The sequence below is a fragment of the Phyllobates terribilis genome, unplaced genomic scaffold, assembly GCF_046119375.1.
Source record: "Phyllobates terribilis strain yellow unplaced genomic scaffold, ASM4611937v1 Scaffold_9__5_contigs__length_417890890, whole genome shotgun sequence".
Taxonomy (NCBI): domain Eukaryota; kingdom Metazoa; phylum Chordata; class Amphibia; order Anura; family Dendrobatidae; genus Phyllobates; species Phyllobates terribilis.
In genome coordinates, this window is record NW_027362769.1 from 351,807,284 (window position 1) to 351,822,209 (window position 14,926).

The 14,926-nt window shown below is 43.5% G+C and overlaps 1 protein-coding gene across 2 annotated transcripts in view; it reads right to left on the reverse strand.

Moving 5' to 3' along the window:
* Positions 1-14,926, reverse strand: part of MAD1L1 (mitotic arrest deficient 1 like 1) — a 751,355-nt gene that overhangs the window by 681,639 nt on the left and 54,790 nt on the right. The window lies entirely within an intron of this gene.

Sequence of the window (14,926 nt, forward strand, 5' to 3'; positions counted from 1 at the left end):
TGAATAGATTAGGAAATATAAATGTATTTTACATAGTCTGATATGCAGGCATCATGTAGACGAGCAAGAGAAGCTGAGCAGACTGATATACAGTTATGTATAAAAAGATTCCGTAGAACTTGTACTTAATGATTGAAACCTCTGCTCATTCCAGGCTTAGGAGTCCAGTGGGCGGTCCTAATTAGTGATTGATGGCAACCAATGTCATGAAGTGAATGCTGTGAATCACTGAATAAGCCCACTGGACTTCTAAGCCCTGAATGAGCAGAGATTAAGATGAATAAAATACAACTTATACTGAAACTATAGTCTAGCTTTATAACATGATGCCGACAGTTCAGACTGCAGATTCAATGCATTAGTTTCTTTTGTAAAATAAAATATACAAGTTGCTGATAGGAGGTTAAAGAGGTTGTCCAGGCTTGGAGTTAATTCTACAGTCACTATTTGACTGCAGACTTGTGAATCCCCACAGCGCGCAATGTGCAGGACGTCAGGATTCTTTGGTGCCGATGCAATTATGTCATTTGCATCCATACAGTCACATGCAGACTAGACGTGCACGGCCTCGCTCAATACAAGTGAATTGAGCGAGTCGGACACGTCTAGTCGGAATGTGTCCGGAAGAATGCAAATCGCATATTTGTATAACTTGTAAGATAGTTGGTTAAATAGAAAGTGGAGCCTTCGGGTACAATGACATTGGATATAACCTTGCTGCTACGTACCTCTCAGCGAGCTATTGGAGATTTTAAATGGGTCCCTGTGGTGTCCCTCAGCAGAGCCATGCGCATGAGTGCACATTTTAGATTTAGAGTGCATTTAGTGGACATATTTCTGCATGTAATTATGCTGTTTATTTTTACATAAACTCAGAGTTATTAACTTCAATGAGCTTGGAAGAGTGAAGATGAAATCCAGTAATCTTGTTTGCATGGTCATTTGACTGTAAGCAAAGAGATTTGGAAAGAGAAATGCAATCGATAAGCAAAAGTGACAGAATTAAAAGATAGATGTAAGGTTATTAAAAAAAAAGGAAGCTGCATCAAAATTCTCAGGGACGGATGCATGTCGTCACAATGCATAGCAGTAAAAAATGAAGCAAATCCAAAATGCTGAAAAAGTGAAATATCCCCCCCCGAGGTTCACATGGAACATTTGAATTTATCACTTTAGGCCTTTCTCAAGCAATGACAGAAAGGAAAGGTATGATGCACAACTAGTAATGTAGAAAACTAACTTGGTCGGGGCTTAAACTTTTTAAAGAGTAACTACGCTTTTTTATTATTATTTTGTTTAACATATAACATTATAAAACTTTGCAAATCACTTTAAAAAAAAAAAATGCATTAAAGTGGCTTCTGAACTTCTACTTTTTCCCAGTCTATTAGCTTGCCTTCAACTACATTGATATCAGAATGTACTCACTCATATGGAGAACAGCTGATGGCAGTGAAAGGATAAGTGCCTGTCTCCTTCTCTGAGTGTTGTGCTTATCAGAACATCTACTTCAGCAGCTTATCCCCAAAGTTAGTGGGACACGGGGGCTGACGATTTCACTGCAATCATCTGTACTCCAAGTGAGTATGTTGTTATATGAATGCAGCTAAAGGCAAGCAAGACACCTACATACAATTTTGTTTTTTTCTACAGGGATGAAGACAAATTACCTAATAAAGTGATTTGAAAAGTGTCATAACGTTCCATGCTGGACTTCAATATAACATAAAAATACATTTTAAATTATATTATATACACACACACACACACAAACACATACATACACACACACACACGGTAATGGCCGAAACTGTTGGCACCCTTGAAATTGCTCCAAAAAATGAAGTATCTCTAACAGAAAATTATTAAAATTACATATGTTTTGTTATAAATGTGTTTTTTTTCCTTTGTTTATTGGAACAACAAAAAACAGCAAACTGGACATAATTTCACACAAAATACCAAAAATGGACCGGAAAAAATTGTTGGCACCTTGCCAAAATTGTGGGTTAACAACTTTGTTTCAAGCATGTGATGGTCGTTGAAACTTACCTGTGGCAAGTAACAGGTGTGGGCAATATGAAAATAACACCTGAATCCAGATAAAAAGGGGAGAAGTTGACTCAATCTTTGCATTGTGTGTCTGCGTGCCACACTAAGCATTGAGAACAGAAAGAGGAGAAGAGAACAGTCTGAGGACTTAAGAACCAAAATTGAGAAAAATATCAACAATCTCAAGGTTACACAAGTCCATCTCCAGAGATCTTGATGTTCCTTTGTCCATGGTGCACAACATAAATCAAGAAGTTTACAACTCATGCAACTGTAGCTAATCTTCCTGGACGTGGATGGTAGAGAAAAATTGATGAAAGGTTGCAACGCAGGATAGTCTGGATGGTGGATAAGCAGCCCCAATCACGTTCCAAAGAAATACAAGCTGTCCTGCACGCTCAGGGTGCATCAGTGTCCGTGCGAACTATCCGTCGACATTTGAATGAAATGGAACACTATGGCAGGAGACCTAGGAAGACCCCACTGCTGACAAGACATAAAAAAGCTAGACTGCAGTTTTACAAAATGTACATGAGGTAAGCCAAAATCCTTCTGGGAAAGCGAATTGTGGACAAATGAGACCAAGATAGAGCTTTTTGGTAAAGAAAATGACACAGTACTTACAGCCAAACATGGTGGAGGATCAAAGATGTTTTGGGGTTGTTTTGCTGCCTCTGACACTGGGTGCCTTGACTGTACAAGACATCATGAAATCTGAAGATTACCAAAGGATTTAGGGTTGCAATGTAGTGCCCGGTGTCAGAAAGCTGGGTTTGCATCCAAGGTCGTGGATCTTCCAGCAGGAAAAAGATCCCAAGCATACTTCAAGAAGCACCCAGAAATGGATGAAAACAAAGCGGTGGAGAGTTCTAAAGTGGCAGCAATGAGGCCAGATCTAAATCCCAATGGACACCTGTGGAGAGATCTTAAAGTTGCTGTTGGGAGAAGGCGACCTGGAGACCTGGAGCAGTTTGCAAAAGAAGAGTGGTCCAAAATTCCAGTTGAGAGGTGTAAGAAGCTTGTTGATGGTTATAGGAAGCGATTGATTGTAGTTATTTATTCCAAAGGGTGTGCAACCAAATATTAAGTTAAAAGGTGCCACCATTTTTGTCTGGCCTATTTTTGTAGTTTTGTGTGAAATTATGTCCAATTTGAACTTTTTTCTCAGTTTTTTGTGTTGTTCCAATACACCAAAGGAAATAAACATGTGTATAACAAAACATGGGTGATTGCAATAATTTTCTAGGAGAAAATTTATTTTCTGGAACAATTTCAAAGGTGCCAAAACTTTCAGTGAGGACTGTACATACATACACACACAATGTACATGCCATTCATAGAAGCACTGCCATCAAAGTTTTTATCCTCTTAAGAGGCAATTTGCATATTAAATTTCCCAGAGGAGCATTGCACGGCGAATAGGCCTCATTACCTTGGCATGCCAGAGCCGGTATGTCACTTGTGGAGAAACCTTACCACCTTAGACCTCCGTCCAGAGCCTCTCATCTAGCCAATTCAGTTCTCATACTTTGCACTGACGAGGGCCAACAGCCCGAAACACAATCTGCAAATTGAGATTCTTATTTGGCTATTATCCTAAGTCATATCACCCGACTTGTTAAAGGGTTGATTGTGACTTGTAGGATTGCTGCTTCCAATAGGTGGCGCTATAGAGTTCAAGTCCTCTTTTTCTCTGAAGAGGCAATTTGCATATCCTCTTAATATATTGCAATCATATTATATAGCACTGTGTACTTACAATTGCTCATTTTGCTTTTCTACCCAGTTAATTCTTCTATTTCCCATTAGGTCTATGACATCATGTGATTAAAAACTGACTAACTGAATCCGTCTAAGCTCTATGTAGAAACAGGAGATCAATTTTCTCTGCACAAGTTATGAGTCACTGCAAAAGTCCCTGGTGGGTCAGGAGAAGAAGAGGGAAATGATAGATGCAGGAACAAGAGACTTCCTGTTTCTACATGGAGCAGAGAAAAGGGAAGAATTATCTGGGTAGAAAGGCAAAATGAGCAATTGTAAGTACACAGTGCTGTATAATATGATGACTGCAATATATTAAGAGGAAAAAAACTTTGATAGGAGGAGTGATTCTTTAAGTAGCAAAACACAATTTTTATACACACTTTTGGAAGTGCATTGAGTGAAGAGGTATTGGGAATCCTGCAGAAAATACTTGTGTGAATTGCGGTGAGTGCTGCATTGTGACCTGCTGAGTGCTTTTCTACCCGTTTAGATTTATTGGGCTTTTTAAAACCTATTTTCTCACTACAGTTTTAGTTTCTTAGTTTACTACCTGTGTATTTAAGGGTTAACTACATTGCACTAAAATCCTGAGGTGTAGATTTACTCACAAGGGGTTAATTAAGGGGAAGGGGTCATAATTAAGGGTTTATAAGGGGCAGCTGGTTGGGCATCAAGTCCTTTGGAAGTGCATTGAGGTGAAGGGTAAATTGCTGGAAAAGGAAAAAAAAAAAAAACTCTTTAAATCTCTTAGTTTGCGAGTGTGAACGAGCTGCGTGTGTCCGGAGCGTAAGTGCGAACGAAAGTAAGTGTGTGACTTGTTTTTCAGTGACTTTGGATTCAGGGAGTTTGGAAGGGAGGACTTAGGACTGAATTGCTGACTGTATTTCATTCTTTCTTTACTTTTTACTTAATTAATCCACCTGACCTACTTATCTGATTCCCCCGTCCATACTTGATACTTAATTGATCCCCCGCCGATATCTAATTGATACACTAGCACATCCCTAATTGATCCCCGTCCATACACCTATATATAAATAATTGTGTTTTGTACTTGTATATATATACTGACTGTATCCCCATATTTAGAATGACGTCCATGTTGGCCGAAGCCGTGCAGTGTACATCTTGCGCAATGTATGCATTCCGTGAGCAACCGCTCGAGGATCCATACTGCTGAGAGAGATGTGAGCATATCGTGCACTTGGAAGCCCAAATTCTGGATCTAAGTGCTCAGATAGCGATACTGAGGAGCATCGACAACATGGAACGGAGTTTGCTGCTCACCGAGCAGACACTCAATGGGTCAATACTGCGGGTGGAGCATAGAGGGGAAGTGCAGGCTGAACAGGCAGGGAGCTGGATAACAGTTAGGAGGGATAGAGGGAAGAAGTATAGGAAGGCTGGTTCAGAACCGGCATTATTGGAGCACGACAGATCCTCTGACCGCCGGGGGAGTGTATGCTCCAGTAATGAGGGGGAGGGGGGAAGTGTAGGGCAGGCAAGACAGGTTCTGGTAGTGGGTGACTATTATTAGGGGGACAGACAGGGCAATCTGTCACAAAGACCGGGATCGCCGAACGGTGTGCTGCCTCCCTGGCGCTCGAGTCCGGCACATCGCGGATCGGGTTGACAGGTTACTGGGTGGGGCTGGCGAAGACCCAGCGGTCATGGTCCACATCGGCACCAATGACAAAGTGAGTGGTAGATGGAGGGTCCTTAAAAATGATTTCAGGGACCTAGGCAGGAAGCTTAGGGCAAGGACCTCCAAGGTAGTTTTCTCAGAAATACTACCAATCCCGCGAGCCACACAGGAGCGCCAACGGGAAGTTAGGGAGGTGAATAAGTGGCTAAAGAGTTGGTGCAAGGCAGAAGGGTTTGGGTTCATGGAGAACTGGGCCGACTTCGCGGTCGGCTACAGGCTCTACCGTAGGGACGGGCTGCACCTCAATGGGGAGGGTGCAGCGGTGCTGGGGAGGAAGATGGCTAAAAGGTTGGAGGAGTTTTTAAACTAGAGACGGGGGGGGGGGAACCAAGGAAATAGGTGGGATGTGAGGCAAGCAAGGGGGAAGGGGAGAAGTGAATATAATGAGGGTGGAGAGGGGGGTGGGGATAGTACAGTTAGATCGTTAGAGAAGAATAGGATGCTAAATAACCCCAAAGTTTTATCTTGCATGCTGACCAACGCAAGAAGCCTGACCAATAAGGCGGATGAGCTGCGGGCGCTTATATCGGAGGAGAGGTATGACATCGTAGGTATAACAGAGACTTGGCTAGACGATAGCTACGACTGGGCGGTAAATTTATTAGATTATAGTTTATTTAGAAGGGACCGGAAACAGGGGAAAGGCGGAGGAGTCTGCTTATATGTAAAGTCATGTCTAAACCCCAGACTAAGGGAAGATATAGGAGAGGGAGAAGAGGGGGTCGAGTCCATGTGGGTAGAGATAGAGGGGGCAAAAAATAATAATAAAATATTACTGGGGGTCTGCTATAAGCCACCAAATATAACAGAGGAGAATGAGAATCTGCTATTAGGACAAATAGACAAAGTAGCAAAACATAATGAAGTGATTGTAATGGGGGATTTCAACTACCCGGATATTGACTGGGAAACAGAAACCTGTAGATCTCAGAAAGGAAAAAGGTTCTTGACAAATATTAAGGATAATTATCTCTCCCAACTAGTGCAGGAACCAACGAGAGGGAAGGCCGTGTTGGACTTAATATTGACTAATAGGCCTGATAGAATAACTGAGGTACAGATAGGGGGGCACCTAGGTAATAGCGATCATAATATTATCAATTTCAAAATGCCCTTCAGTAGGGTTATCAATAAGGGAACAACAAAAACATTAAACTTTAGGAGGGCGAAGTTTGATCAGCTGAAAGAAAGCCTTCAACTTATAGACTGGGACAAAGTTCTTAATCAATGGAATACGAATAGTAAATGGGAAACCTTCAAAAGAATTCTGAATACTCAGTGCGAGAGGTATATACCGTATGGGAATAAAAGGGCCAGAAATAAGAGGAAACCAATATGGTTGAATAAGAACGTAAAAGGGGCGTTAAATAGCAAAAAAGAGGCATTCAAGAGATTAAAACAGGAAAACAGTAAGGAGGCACTAATGTGTTACAAGGAAAAAACGAGAACCTGTAAAAAACAAATAAAAATAGCGAAGGAGGAAACAGAGAGACGTATTGCTAGGGAAAGTAGATCAAATCCCAAACTGTTCTTTACGTATATAAATAGTAAAAGGATTAAATCGAATAATATTGGACCGATAAAAAGTGATGAAGGCAAAATCATAGAGAAAGATGAGGATAAAGCTAATCTATTAAATAAATTTTTTTCGTCAACTTTCACAAAGGAAAAAGAACTAACAGGCGAAATGAGAAGTGACAAGCTTAATCCTCCACTAAGTATGACAAATCTAACCCAAGCTGGGGTACAGAAACGCCTCAGTAACATTAAAATAAACAAATCACCAGGACCTGATGGCATACACCCACGGGTACTAAGGGAACTAAGTAATGTGATAGACAGACCGTTATATCTTATATTTAAGGACTCTGTTGAGACTGGGTCTGTACCACTTGATTGGCGACAGGCAAATGTAGTGCCAATATTCAAAAAGGGAGCGAAAAGTGACGCCGGAAACTATCGGCCGGTGAGTCTGACGTCCGTTGTGGGCAAAATTTTTGAAAGCTTCATTAAAGAGGCAATTACGGAGCATCTTGATGCTAATAATCTTTTAATCCCGAACCAACATGGATTCATGAGGAATCGCTCCTACCAAACAAACCTGATTGACTTCTACGAGGAGGTGAGCTCTCGATTAGATCAGGGAGAACCAGTGGATGTCGTGTATCTCGACTTCTCAAAAGCGTTCGATAGTGTGCCACATAATAGGTTGGTATACAAAATGAGAATGATGGGGCTGGGGGAAAATGTCTGCAAGTGGGTAGCTAACTGGCTAAGGGATAGAAGGCAGAGGGTGGTTATAAATGGAATATACTCAGATTGGGTAAGCGTCACTAGTGGGGTATCACAGGGGTCTGTACTAGGCCCAATGTTATTTAATATCTTTATTAACGACAGTCAACGGGATAAATAGTAAAATATCAATATTTGCAGATGACACAAAGTTCTGTAAAACAATTAATAGAAAAGAGGACAGTGCAGACCTACAGAGGGATTTGGATAAGCTGGGTAGGTGGAGCATTAAATGGCAAATGAGGTTTAACGAGGAGAAATGTAAGGTCATACATATGGGAAGGAAAAATGGAAGTCACCAGTACTCACTGAATGGGAATTCATTGGGGAATTCAGAGATGGAGAAGGACTTGGGCATCTTGATTGATAGCAAACTAAATTGGAGTGCCCAAAGTCAGGCCGCTGCTGTAAGGGCAAACAGGGTAATGGGATGTATCAGAAGAGGTATAGCTGCAAAGGATGAGAACATTGTTCTTCCACTGTACAAAGCACTGGTCAGACCACACTTGGAATACTGTGCTCAGTTATGGGCCCCAATATATAGAAAGGATATAAATGAGCTTGAAAAGGTACAAAGGAGGGCAACAAAATTAATAAAGGGAATGGAGGGACAGCAATACCCAGAGAGGTTGGCAAAACTAGGACTATTCAGCCTGGAAAAGAGAAGGTTGAGGGGGGACATAATAAATGTGTACAAATATGTTAGGGGACAGTATAGAGACCTTGCCAGGGATTTGTTCAAAAGGAGGGATATTACAGTAACAAGAGGGCATTCACTAAGACTGGAAGAGAAAAGGTTTCAGCACCAGCATAGGAAGGGGTTCTTTACGGTAAGAGCAGTGAGAATATGGAATTCACTGAGTGAGGAGACGGTAATGTCAGATTCACTACACCAGTTCAAGAGGGGACAGGATGCATTTCTAGATACCAGGCAGATTTCAGCATATACTTAAAAATAAAATAGTAGGTTGATACAGGGATTTATTCTGACTGCTGGTTTCAAAGTCGGGAGGGAATTTTTCCTCAGGTGAAGATTGGCTAAATCATTTGGGGTTTTTGCCCTCCTCTGGATCAACTTTAGCAATTACAGAACTAACAGGTCGAACTTGATGGACGCAAGTCTTTATTCGGCTTTACAAACTATGTTACTATGTTACATATACAGTGGTGTGAAAAAAGTATTTGCCCCCTTCATGATTTCTTATTCTTTTGCATTTTTGTCACACTTAAAATGTTTTAGATCACAAAACAAAGTTTAAATATTTGACAAAAATAACACAAAAAGCAGTTTTTAAATGAAGGTTTTTATTAAGGGAAATAGAAATCCAAACCTAAAGGGCCCTGTGTGAAAAAGTGATTGCCCCCTAAACCTAATAACTGGTTGGGCCACCCTAAGCAGAAACAACTGCAGTCAAACGTTTGCGATAACTGTCTTTTACAACACTCTGGAGGAATTTTGGACACTCATCTTTGCAAATTGTTGTAAATCAGCCACATTGGAGGGTTTCTGCTCATGAACCGCCTTTTTAAGGTCATGCCACAGCATCTCAATCGCATTAAGGTCAGGACTTTGACTAGGCCACTCAAAAGTCTTCCCTTTTTTTCTTAAGCCATTCAGAGGTGGACTTGCTGGTGTGTTTTGGGTCATTTTCCTGCTTCATAACCCAAGTACGCTTCAGCTAGAGGTCACGAACAGATACAGGATATTCTCTTCAGGGTTTTCTGGTAGACAGCAGAATTCATGGTTATATTTACCACAGCAAGTCTTCCAGGTCTTGAAGCAGCAAATCCACTCCATCACACTACCACCACCATATTTTACTGTTGGTATGATGATCTTTTTCTGAAATGCTGTGTTACTTCTACACCAGATATTATGGGACATACACCTTACAAAAAGCCTTAGTTACTTATCGGTAACGGGATTTTTCGGAGCCCATGACAGCACCACGTGAGAGAGAGGATCCGCCCATCAAGGACAGGAAACCTACAGGTTAAAAAGGGCGGCCCTCTCTTTCCGCCTCAGTTTAGTTAACAGAGCATGAGAGTACCGCCAAGGTTAGTTATAACAAAACATAATCACATTAAGTACATTACTTTTCATCAATTTCCCACAAGGGTGCACAAAAAGAAATCAAATCTACAGGAGTGCACAACACCAGTGAAGGGAGGGAATATACGGGTGCTGTCATGGGCTCCGAAAAATCCCGTTACCGGTAAGTAACTAAGGCTTTATTCGGTCGTCCATGACAGCACCACGTGAGAGAATTACAGAGACGAAGGAAATTAGGGAGGGACCACAGCTTGAAGCACCCTTCTCCCGAAAGTGAGATCTGCAGAGCCACCCAGATCCAATCTATAATGCCTATAGAAAGTAGAGGGAGAAGACCAAGTGGCAGCCTTACAAATCTCCTCAATGGAAAGCCCTGTCTTCTCCGCCCAGGAAGTTGACACCGCTCTGGTAGAATGCGCCCTCAATCCCTCCGGTATCTCTTTATCCCCTGAGGAGTATGCGAGGGAAATGGCCTCCTTGATCCATCTAGCGATTGTAGCCTTTGAGGCCTTACAACCCTTCCTAGCCCCCTGATAGCAAATAAATAGGGACTTATCCTTTCTAAAGCCATGTGATACTTCTAAGTACCTTAGTACGCACCTCCTAACGTCTAAAGTGTGAAGTCTCTCCTCTTTTTGATTTTTGGGCGGAAAGCAAAAAGTTGGGAGAACTATTTCCTGGGTTCTATGGAATCGAGTGGCCACTTTAGGAAGAAAGGCTGGATCAGGTTTTAATATAATCCTATCGTCCAGAATTTGTGTGAATGGAGGGCATATTGAAAGGGCCTGTAGGTCACTGACTCTCGTTGCGAATAAGTCCACAGATGGAAGGCCCCACATCTCTACGATTCTGGAGAATATTTGTGTATTTAGGGACCACTCTCCTTCTTTTACAGAAGTACGGCTGAGGAAATCCGCTGTGATGTTTTCCTTGCCTTTTAGATGAGTAGCCGAAAGAGAGAGACAGTGATCTTCGGCTTTCAGCAGAAGTGCGTTCGCTACCCTCATCAAGTTTCTTGAGCGGGTTCCCCCTTGGTGGTTTATGTAAGCTACCGTGACTTGATTGTCCGAGAGTACACGGACATGCTGGTCCTGAAAATATATAAGGAACTCGTTGAACGCATGCTGCACCGCCAGAAGCTCCTTAACATTTGATGACAACTGTTGCTCACTGCTTGACCAGGTTCCCTGCACTAATTTCCCTTCAAAGTGAGCTCCCCAACCTGTAGCACTTGCATCAGTGGACAAGACTGCAGTTGGACTACATTCCCAGGGAACCCCTTTAGCAAGATTGTCTTGTCGTAACCACCAACGAAGGGACCATATGGCACGAGGACCTAGCGTAAACTTACGGTCTAGATGCCCCTCTAAAGCTGCGTTATTGTACAACACATCCCACTGAAAGGCTCTTGAATGCAATTGTGACCAACGAACCGCAGGAAAAGTGGAGGTGAAGGTTCCCAATAGTGACATGGCCTTACGGAGTGACATAGAAGGTTTACGTATCCATTGTTCTACCAACTCCCGGATTCTATCAATTTTCTCTTCTGGAAGACAACATAGCTGTTTCCTGGAATCTAATATGACCCCCAGATATTGTTGTACCTTGAGTGGAGATAGTCTAGATTTTTCTAAATTTAGAAACCACCCAAAACTCTTTAAGACCGACATGGTCTCCTGCAGGTGGGTCTCGCATTGAACCAACGAATTCCCCACTATCAGGAGATCAAGAAGAGCGGGGAGTAGAAACCAAGACCCTTTTCAGCTTCTGGAACCTCAATCAGGACGTGCTTTCTTATTAGGGTTTGTACTTCCGAAACGAGGGCAGCCTGGCGTTCTGGGGAAGAACTGGAGGGAACAAACATGAACCTTTTGTGAGGCAATGCTTTAAATTGAAACTTAAGACCATACTTAATCAGGCTCAAAATCCAATTACTATGAGAAATCTGTTCCCAAGCTGGGACAAAAAATGACAATCTCCCTCCCACCTGGGCTGATTGTGTATCCCCAGGCTTCTGCTCAATTTTTGGAGACGGACCAAAGAGTAGACCTCTACCTTTTCGACCTCTTTCATCAGACTTGTCTTGCTCCCTGAAATATCTCTTCCGGAAAAATTTCCTCTTCCGGAACGATCTCTTAAAGGAGGGTAGAGGAACTGATGGAAACCCCTTCTTAGGGTCCCCCGCTTTCTCCAATAAGTCGTCCATGGTCTGACCAAAGAGGTATTCCCCTTCACACGGGATTGTACACAGTCTGGACTTAGTCTGTAAATCCCCTGGCCAGCTTTTAATCCACAAGGCTCGCCTAGCCGCATTTGACAGTGCTGCTGACTTTGCTGCCAACCTCACCGAGTCCACAGATGCATCAGCAAGAAAAGCTGCCGCCCCCTGAACCAGTGGAAGGGAAGAAATAATGTCTTTCCTAGAAGTCCTATCCTTCAACTGACTGTCTAGCTGTTCAAGCCACACCATCAGGGCTCTGGACGTACAGGTAGCTGCTACTGTTGGTCTCAGTGCTCCCGCAGCTGTCTCCCATGCCCCTTTCAGGAAAGTATCAGCCCGTCTGTCTAGGGGGTCTCTCAATGCACCCATATCATCGAACGGGAGGGAAGTTCTTTTCGCTGCTTTAGTAACAGCAACATCCAGCTTGGGTGCTTTTAACCAGGAGGAACACATAGCATCCTCAAACGGATACTTCCTTTTAAAGGATGGAGGAACACTACCCTTCTTGTCAGGCTTTCTCCACTCCTTATCAATGAGGTCTTTCACCCTTGAATTTACTGGAAAGACCCTTCTCTTCTTTAGCCCCAGACCACCAAACATAACATCCTCAGCTGACTTCTCTACCCTCGAGTCCACTATCCCCATTGTAGATCGGACGGCTTTTACTAGGGCATCGACCTCCTTCAGGGGGAAGCACTGTCTGTCTGGCTCACTATCAGAGGAAGAAAAGGCGGAGGAGGAAGCGACCGATAGCTCAGAGTCTGAACCCGGCTGGGTTTCTTGAGGAATATGCCCAGACTCTGAACCTTGCAATGCTTTGCCTATTTCTTCCCTTATTAAAGTTCTTAGGCCTAGGGAAAAATCTGGGGTCTCCTCCGATATCATTTTGCTGATACAAAGCTGACACAACCTTTTGCTATAAGATTCAGGGAGTGGACAGCTGCATAAGGCACACTCTCTGTGCTTGGACTTCGAGGAACATTTCTTACTCTAAAAGAAAGTCATAGATAGAAAAAAGGAGGAAACATTAGTAGAACTTTCACGAAGATTCCACTCACCCCACAGAACCTTCGGTACCGTAGAAGCAGAAGAATCCAGCATGCATGGCGAGGAATCACGCCGCACCGGACCGTCCTTCCTGCTCTTAGTGGTAGCTCTTCTAGTTGCACGACCAGACCCTAGCCGGGAATGGCGCTGCGCCACTAGTTGTGAGGGCTCCCCAGAGGGCTGCTCCTGCAGCAGATGTTGTTGCCTAGGTGACAGCTCCTGTGAATCTTCCATAGCTTACAATGTAAGAATGGGCTGGGAAGCACCTCTGTATGTTACCAGACCCTTTATATACTGGCCATACCGGTACCATGTGTGGGTGTGTGTTTCCTTTTTTTTTTTTTTTTTTTAACCCAGGAGGGCGTTACCTGCTCCTTGGTCTTCCTCCCCAGGTCCAGGTGGGATCCAGGTGGGCTACTCGTCCCCCGGCGTTCAGCTGCTCGCGCCAAAAAATTCAAACGAGCCCCGCCCCTTCCGGTGACGTCACAGGGCTTCCTGCCCGGCGCACCGGAAGTCGCGTCAGAAGGTCGCGCCCGTCACGTGCGCCGCCGGCGCGACCTGGATCTCCTGCAAGCGGTAGCGAAGGGGGGGGCAGGAAGCCCGCTAGCGGCCCCACACCTGGCGGACATCTACCTCCCGTGAGGCGATGTCGCGCCTGCCGCAACGCTCACGGAGGCGCCCCCATGAGCCCTGCCGTGGCGTCTCCAGAGGACCGGGACGGATCGGCTCCAACCACCTGCTGTGGCCCTCTCTGGGACAGGAGTCCATCTTCTGCAGGTAAGCCTGCAAGGTCCCCCATCATGGACAGGAAATCTAAACTGAGGCGGAAAGAGAGGGCCGCCCTTTTTAACCTGTAGGTTTCTTGTCCTTGATGGGCGGATCCTCTCTCTCACGTGCTGCTGTCATGGAAGACCGAATAAAGTTCACCTTTTGCCTCATCGGTCCACAGAGTATTCTCCCAAAAGTCTTGGCGATAATCAAGATGTTTTGTGTGCTTAGCAGTGGTTTTCGTCTTGGAACTCTGCCATGCATGACATTTTTGCCCAGTCTCTTTCTTATGATGGATGCATTAACACTGACCTTAACTGAGGCAAGTGAGGCCTGCAGTTCTTTGGATGTATTTGTGGGGTCTTTTGAGACCTCTTGAATGAGTCATTGCTGCACTCTTACGGTAATTTTGGTCGGCCGGCCACTCCTGGGAAAGTTCACCACTGTTGCGTGTTTTTGCTATTTGTGGATAATGACTCTCAGTGTTGTTTGCTGGAGTCCCAAAGCTTTAGAAATGGCTTTATAACCTTTTCCAGACTGATCGATTTCCATTACTTTGTTTCTCATTTGTTCCTGAATTTCTTTGTATTGCAGCATTATGTCTAGCTTTTGGGTATCTTTTGGTCTACTTCACTTTGTCAGGCAGGTCCTATTTAAGTGATTTCTTGATTGAGAACAGGTGTGGCAGTAATCAGGCCCGTGTGTGGCTGGGGAAATTGAACTCTGCTTCCCAAAGATGTGATAAGCCACAGTTAATTTATGTTTTAAGGGGGGAGGGGGGAATCACTTTTTCACACAGGGCCCTGTAGGTTTGGATTTCTTTGTCCCTTAATAATAAAGACCTTCATTTAAAAACTGCATTTTGAATTTACTTTTGTTGTCGGTGTATAATATTTAAATTTGTTTCCTGATCTGAAACATTTAAGTGTGACAAACATGCAAAAGAATAAAAAAAATCAGGAGGGGGGCAAACTTTAGCAAAATCCAGACTGAAAAGTATTATGTGAGACTACATTATCTGTAA